Genomic DNA, 6,904 nt, shown 5'->3' on the forward strand with positions numbered 1-6,904 from the left:
CATTGCACTGGTGAAAGAATTTTACTTGGTTGAACAGAGAATGGTTTTAAACTTTCTTGAGGGAAATTTTGTTAAAACGTTCCACTCTCAAAGTTGATTCAGACAGCAGTTTCAATCTTTGAACACACACACATACACACACATTCTGCATTTTATAGATCCGAGATGAAACCTTTTTCACATTTCTAATGTTACTCAAATTTGAGGCATCTTATAGTCGATGTCAAGACATGGTTGAAATGACAGGTTTTTTTCTTTCTTTATAGTAAAAAATAATGTGCTACCTACGATAAAACACAGAATGTGGATGATGGTGCTGATGGGGTAAGAGCCGCTATATGTAGTTTACATTGTCTCGGGTGCCACTTCAGGTACCTTACGGACTTTATACAGTAGTCACAGCCACCCTGAAAAGCAGATATTGTTAGTTAATTTTTACAGACGAGGCAACAAAGTCCCGGAGAATTTGAGTATAACTTGCCCGGGGCCACTGACTGTAAATGTTGAAGTTAGGGCTGGGATTCGGGTATGTCTGATACCAAAGCTTGATTTTTTGAAAAATATCTATTTATTTTTGGGAGAGTGCAAGCAGAGGAGGGGCAGAGAGAGGAGGGCAGAGGATCCAAAGGGGGCTCTGGGCTGACAGGCTGACGGCAGCAAGCCCGATGTGGGGCTCGAACTCACAAACTGTGAGATCAGGACCTGAGTCAAAGTCAGACGATTAACCTACTTGAACCACCCATATGCCCCAAAAGCTTGATCCTTTAAGAGAGGCACAATGAACCAACTTCAAAAACAGCAACTCATGTCCATTTTTGTCCAAAAGGAGAATTTGGAGAGGACTACATTTGGAGAGGACTACAATTTCTTCATGGCATTCCCACAACCATAATAAAGTGATGGCATTCTTAGGTGGGAAAACACAACTACTTTTTTGTAAGGCCCCGGCCTATTCAGGCAGAATAGTTTGTTTTCCTTCAGTTTATATTTCCTATACACCTTCTTGAGGTCAGGCATGGAGCTGAGTAAATATTGGAGGCATGTGGTGAGGAAAAGGAGTCAGCTGAAAGGAGACTGAGGAGCAAGCCCTGGGTCCGTGTTCAAGATCAGCAGATCCAGGTTTGGCTGCAGAATCCTGCTGGTACTGTCTTGCTGTGAGATATGAAATATAAGCCCTTCCCTGTGACTAGGTTTCTGCACAAGGATCTCTGTACCACATCTCATGATGGTGAGGATAACATGAGATGAAATAAGAGAAAGTGCTCTGCAATGCACAGAGGACAAAGTATGTGGCATTATTCATTCCCAGCGGGCTTGTTATGTGGATAATCATTGACCAAAGATCCTTTCAGGCAGCCCTTGCGCCTCACAATTGGAGGTGTGTGTGTGTGTGTGTGTGTGTGTGTGTGTGAAAGCAGAATTATTCTCTGAGAATCACGAATGAAGCACTTCTTGGCTCTAAATTGTCATTTCATTGGGATCACATAAATTCACGTTGCTTCTATATACAGGCACAAATCTTCAATTCTCTGTCTCTGTCTCCCTTGGTCTCTCTCTAGCATGTTGGGTCATACTTTTCTGTCTGTTCTGGAATCAAGCAGATTGAGTTTGAGCACTGGTCTCACCACTTACTGTGCCACCGTGAGCCTGTTACATAACCACACTGCAGTCAGGGGTCTTGATTTCCTTATTTAAAAATGGGAATAGCACATTCCATTCAAGAATTTTTTGATGACTGAATGTGATAAAGCACTTAGCATAGGACCTAACACATAGTAAGATTTAATAAATATTGACTACCTGTTATTGTCCTAGTAGGTTGCAACCATGCATCACTATTTTAATCCCACTGTAAATTCCGTACGGACACAGCAATTCTGGTATAGAAAATGCAGAAATGCTGCTCTAGTCACCATAGATGACATAGAAATAATGAAATATTGTCCATGTTCTTGAAGAAATTAAGTGCAATTTAATTTATGCCAAATCAATTACTTTGCCCACTTTATTAATCTAATTTGATATTTTATAGAAAGCAAGGAACTAGCGTTTTTATTTAAAAAAATATATAGGCTGTCATTACATAATCTATAAAAACCAGCTTCTTCTAAGTGATTGTTCTTGACTAACCCCAAATATTATTATCCCTTTTTCCTGTTGAGTCTCACGTTCATATCAGCAATTTGTCCTCACAGCACTGGTTGAATGCTCAATTTCATTTATTCTATTCATGAAGGCAACTACTTCTGAGCCCTGTGGAATCTTCTCCTCCTCATCCACCTGTCACATCCTTGCAGATGGCTTTGCCACACTAAAATCCCATGTCTGCTGTATTGTTGCCCATCCTAGAAGTCTCTTGAAATTTTTCCCAAAAATTTATCCCAGCCTTATCTTGACTTATAAACTGATCCCAATTTTATCCTAAATTGACTTCATCCTTTTGCGCCTGTGTTCTCCACCTGTATTGTCTCCATGGTTCGGAGGCATTTAAGATCAAAGGCTCCAGAGCCTGACCCACTAAATTCAAATCCTAACCAGTTCTGTGATCTGAGGAGAGATAGTTCTTTTTGCTTCAGTTTCCTCACCTATAAAGCAGTATTATTAATGACAGTACCTACTTGTAGAGGGTTGCTGAGACAATTACATGAGTTAATATGTGTAAAATCATGCTTAGAATCATGCTTAACACATAGTGAATGTTATATAAATGTTCACCATCATATCACTGCTTATTTGAGATAACTCACCCTGGGTTGTTGAGGCTGTCAGATGTGTTCATGATTTTACCAATAAGCTAGATGATGTGAATTAAGAACCAAACCACAGGGGGTACAGAGAACACATATCCAGAGAAAAGTGAAAAAGCTACAATGAGATGGGAAAGTTATGGGTGGTTAGACAGAACAATATTTCCTGTAGACGGAAATCAAAAGTCTCAGAAATCTGAGAACAGGTAGCTAGAAAGCATAGACTGGAAAAGAGACCCGGAAAAGTATCTGTGCTCAGCATGGTGTTGGCAATGTTAGTGTAAGGCACCAGGAGGGAGATTTCAAAGTACCAGGGACTAGATAAAAATGTAGGATGAAAGGCAGGTAGTAGTAGGAATTTGGAACAAAAAGAACAGGGGGGCGCCTGGGTGGCTCAGTTGGTTAAGCATAATATGACTTCAGCTCAGGTCCCAATCCCACAGTTCATGGGTTCCAGCCCCACGTGACTGACTGTGCTGACAGAGCCTGCTTCAGATTCTCTCTTCCTCTGTCTCTGCCCCTCCCCTGCTTGTGCATGTATGTGCACGTGTTCTCTCTCTCCTTCTCTCTCTCTCTCTCTCTCTCTCTCTCTCTCTCTCAAATATAAATGAATAAACTTAAAAAAAAGAACAGGGAATGGCAGCTTTCTAAGGATATTGGAGAGGAGTACAAATTTGAAAGTGGAGATGAAAAAACCCATACAGGGCTCAGACCAACGGTGGAGAAGTGAGAGAGAATTTAAGCCCCATTCCTCAGGGACTACTAGGGAGGACAGCTTTCCTGCTGCTTCTCAAAAAACAAGTGGTGGCAATGAAGGAGAGAAGAGGAACAGAGACAGGAGCGTGAGGTAATGGAGAGGCTACTGGACAGGGAGACAAGACTTCTCCATTCCTATCTCTCCTGAGAACCAGGGGCACGACCTTTGTCCAGTCTCTTAGCATCACTGGGGTAGAGAAATTTAAAGTCCTGACACCCTTTTCATGCCTGAATCCTAATGGGGATACAAGCTGAGATGAGGGGTGGTAGGGAAAAGGTATATGGCAGGTAAATTTTGGTCTTCGGACAATAGAAGTCAGAGTCATTTTCGTGAACCAATTATCACAGATCGGCACGTGGATGAGTTTCGCATGCTCCCTGAGAGAAGCCAGTCACAAAAACTTAATACTATATGATTAGGATTAGACACGGTTCAAAAATAGACAAAATTGATCTTCTGTATTAAAGGTCACAAGAATGGTTGCCTTCTGGGGATGGTATGCCCTTGGAGGGAACATTTGGGGATGCTGAATTGTTTTCTCTGTTAACCTAGGTGGGAATTACACAAGTATGTCCATAGGTAAATAATGGAGCATCATACCCTTAAGGTTTGTGCACCTTAGTTTTGTGAGTTGCACCTCAACTGCAAAGAAGGACAAGTCAAGAATCTAATCAAGTAAAGAGAGAGAGAGAGAGAGAGAGAGAGAGAGAGAGAGAGAGAGAGACATGTCTACTCAATGAACAGGTGAAAACTGAGGGCCTTGGGCAAAGCAGTTTCTCTGGAGATGGTGGTGCCTGGGTCAAAGAGAGACAGACACACAGACACATGGATTGTCTCAAGGATATGGATATGTCAACTGCCTTACACGGTGAATAGTTACTATTATTGAACCACCCATCATTTGTACTTATTTTACAAATATATCCCGCTCATGATATGTAGCATATATACATTATTTTACAGATATATACACGCTCATGATATGTAACATAGATACATTAGAACAATGATTTTCAAAGAAAGGGTGCTGCCTCATGGACGGTGCTCAGGGTCACTGTGTGGGGTGAAGGGAGGGTGACCTGCCTTTCTCTGGCCCTGTATCGGCCAGTGTGATTCTAGTTTAATCTGTTTTATAAATTGTGGCTTGGCCTTAATAGTTAATGCATTAGCAGATTCCACTGCTAGAAGTGTTTGAAGATATTGCAGGAAGTCATACTTGAAATATACGTAGATTATGTGTGATCTAAAACTTCACTAAAAACAAACCAAAACAAAACAAAACACAGGTCCGTTGGTAATTTTTATTGCAGCCCTACCAGTAACTCTGAGAATCAACAGAGAATTCAAAGGATGTTTCCTTTTCTCTTCAAACTAACAGTCCTATGCTTGCCATGGGGTGTTGGAAACACGGAGCGCAAAGTCCCCAACCTTAAGGAGTTTAAGAGCCATGACAAACAAACCCTCGGATCAAGCCAAAGTGTTTCAGATCTTCAAGTATTAACGATTCAGGATGAGAGAAGTGCTGTACCTTTTCTGTGTTGTCCGTCAGTCCTGACTTCCCACTCCTGATAAAGGAAAAGTCTTGCTTTAACTCTTCTCTCTGCCAGGGAGAATTACTTTCTGTTCGTTAAGTTTTAGAGCAGGGGTGCCCCTAAGGAGAGATGCAGGGACAGTACAATTCTGTAGTGTATTACAGAATGTTCAACATACTCTAGTTGCTTATTTAGACAATCGCAGGGCGAGCGGAGGAGGAAGGAGGAAGGATAGTAACAGTGATGATCACTGTTATTATGATTCTAACCACCCTTGCCACCAGTGAGGGTTTCCTGTTTTCATCACCTTTGGTGGCCACCTCTGCCTCCCCACCCTGCGGGTTCATTTTTTTCTCCATCTGTTCAATTGACATTTCTGACACTCATCAGGCTTTTGTTTTCATACTCTTCAGATTCATATATTGTTCATTGTTTTCATGCTTACTCAGAACTCATGTCCGTCAGCAGCACAGTCCCTGTGTGTAACACACAGCTAACTTTACCCTTAGTAGGGCTTCCGTTTCCAGGGACCTAGTGGATATTCGAAAGGTCTTAATCATGAATGTTGACAAAGTCTTTCATTGTGTGTGTGTGTGTGTGTGTGTGTGTGTGTGTGCGTGTATAAGTGTGTGTTTGTGCGTGAGTGTTGTGTGTTAGAGAGAGAGACAGAGAGTGTCAAACTGCCTTCTAAAATATCTATCTACTGTGATTCATGAAGTTACCCACCTTTAAGATATTTCTACCTTCTTTATGGACCAAAACTGCCTCTATTAAAATAAATGTATTTTTTAATTATTTTTTTAAGGTCATTTATTTATTTATTTTGAGAGAGAGACAGCGCATGTGGGGGAGGGTCAGAGAGAGAGGAGACAAAATCCCAAGCAGGCTTCACATTGCCAGTGCAGAGCCCAACACGCCCCACGCAGGGCTCGAACTCATGAAACCCCAAGATCCCTGACCTGAGCCAAAACCAAGAGCCAGACATTTAACGGACTGAACCACCCAGGCGCGCCCTCAGATAAATGTATTTAGAAGAGATATTCTACAATTCTCGAACAGTTTCAATCACAGCATCTCACTGGCCATTAAAAAATCCAGTGTGGGTTGTGCATGCTGATGTAGCCCCTCTTTGTCCATCGTATTATTATAAGCATCTCCGTATTTTCTATTTCATATTTTGTTCCTAGATTTGATGCTGGCCAACCCAAATCAGGAAAAAAGAAATGTCTACTTCAAACTTGCATGCCACGAATTATTTTTCACAAGGTGAACATGTTTTTAATCTGCGATAGTATAATTTATGTTCCGACGAGCAAGGAGTTTTAGAGGATCAGATTAGTGGCTCATCGAGCGGTTGGAACAGCACACCGCATTCCTGAACTTCCCACACAAATGTTTCCATGCACTTTAGTCCGTTCCGAAGCCTCAGATTTCCTATAACCTTAGGAGGAGCCTCCCACTGCTATCCTTTCCTGATAAGCTCCAGATATATTTTACTGTCTCACCTTCTCCATAAAATGGAATTAGGAGGAAATAAGGGGCTCTTGGCTTTTATAATTTATTACCCTTCAGAGGATTAATGTTTGTACTTTTTGGTCGCAGAAACCTTTGTTCAAACAAAACATTGCACTAAAGCCAAGTGTGGAAAACAGATAAATGTTCAGTTGCTCCAGGTGAATTGGGGGGCGAGGGGGGGCGGTGCGGCCCTGGCAGCTGGGCCCCTTCCCACCTGCCGGCGGCCCCAGAAGAACTCTGTAGAAGAGGGTGGAATCTGTAGCCTTGGAGCAGTGGTTCTTGTTCTGGTTGCCCGTTAGAATTATTGGGGGGACTTCTGAAAAGTAACCCTGCTCACCACCCACCCAGGGTAC

At 42.1% G+C, this 6,904-nt stretch overlaps 1 long non-coding RNA gene across 1 annotated transcript; it reads left to right on the plus strand.

Moving 5' to 3' along the window:
• The first annotated feature begins 261 nt into the window (after window positions 1-261).
• Window positions 262-6,302, plus strand: LOC122475003. The gene is made up of 2 exons (XR_006295068.1): window positions 262-324; window positions 6,224-6,302. It is a non-coding gene; the product is annotated as an uncharacterized LOC122475003 (long non-coding RNA).
• Window positions 6,303-6,904: the final 602 nt, after the last annotated feature.

This window comes from Prionailurus bengalensis, chromosome D4 (genome assembly GCF_016509475.1).
Source record: "Prionailurus bengalensis isolate Pbe53 chromosome D4, Fcat_Pben_1.1_paternal_pri, whole genome shotgun sequence".
Classification (NCBI taxonomy): domain Eukaryota; kingdom Metazoa; phylum Chordata; class Mammalia; order Carnivora; family Felidae; genus Prionailurus; species Prionailurus bengalensis.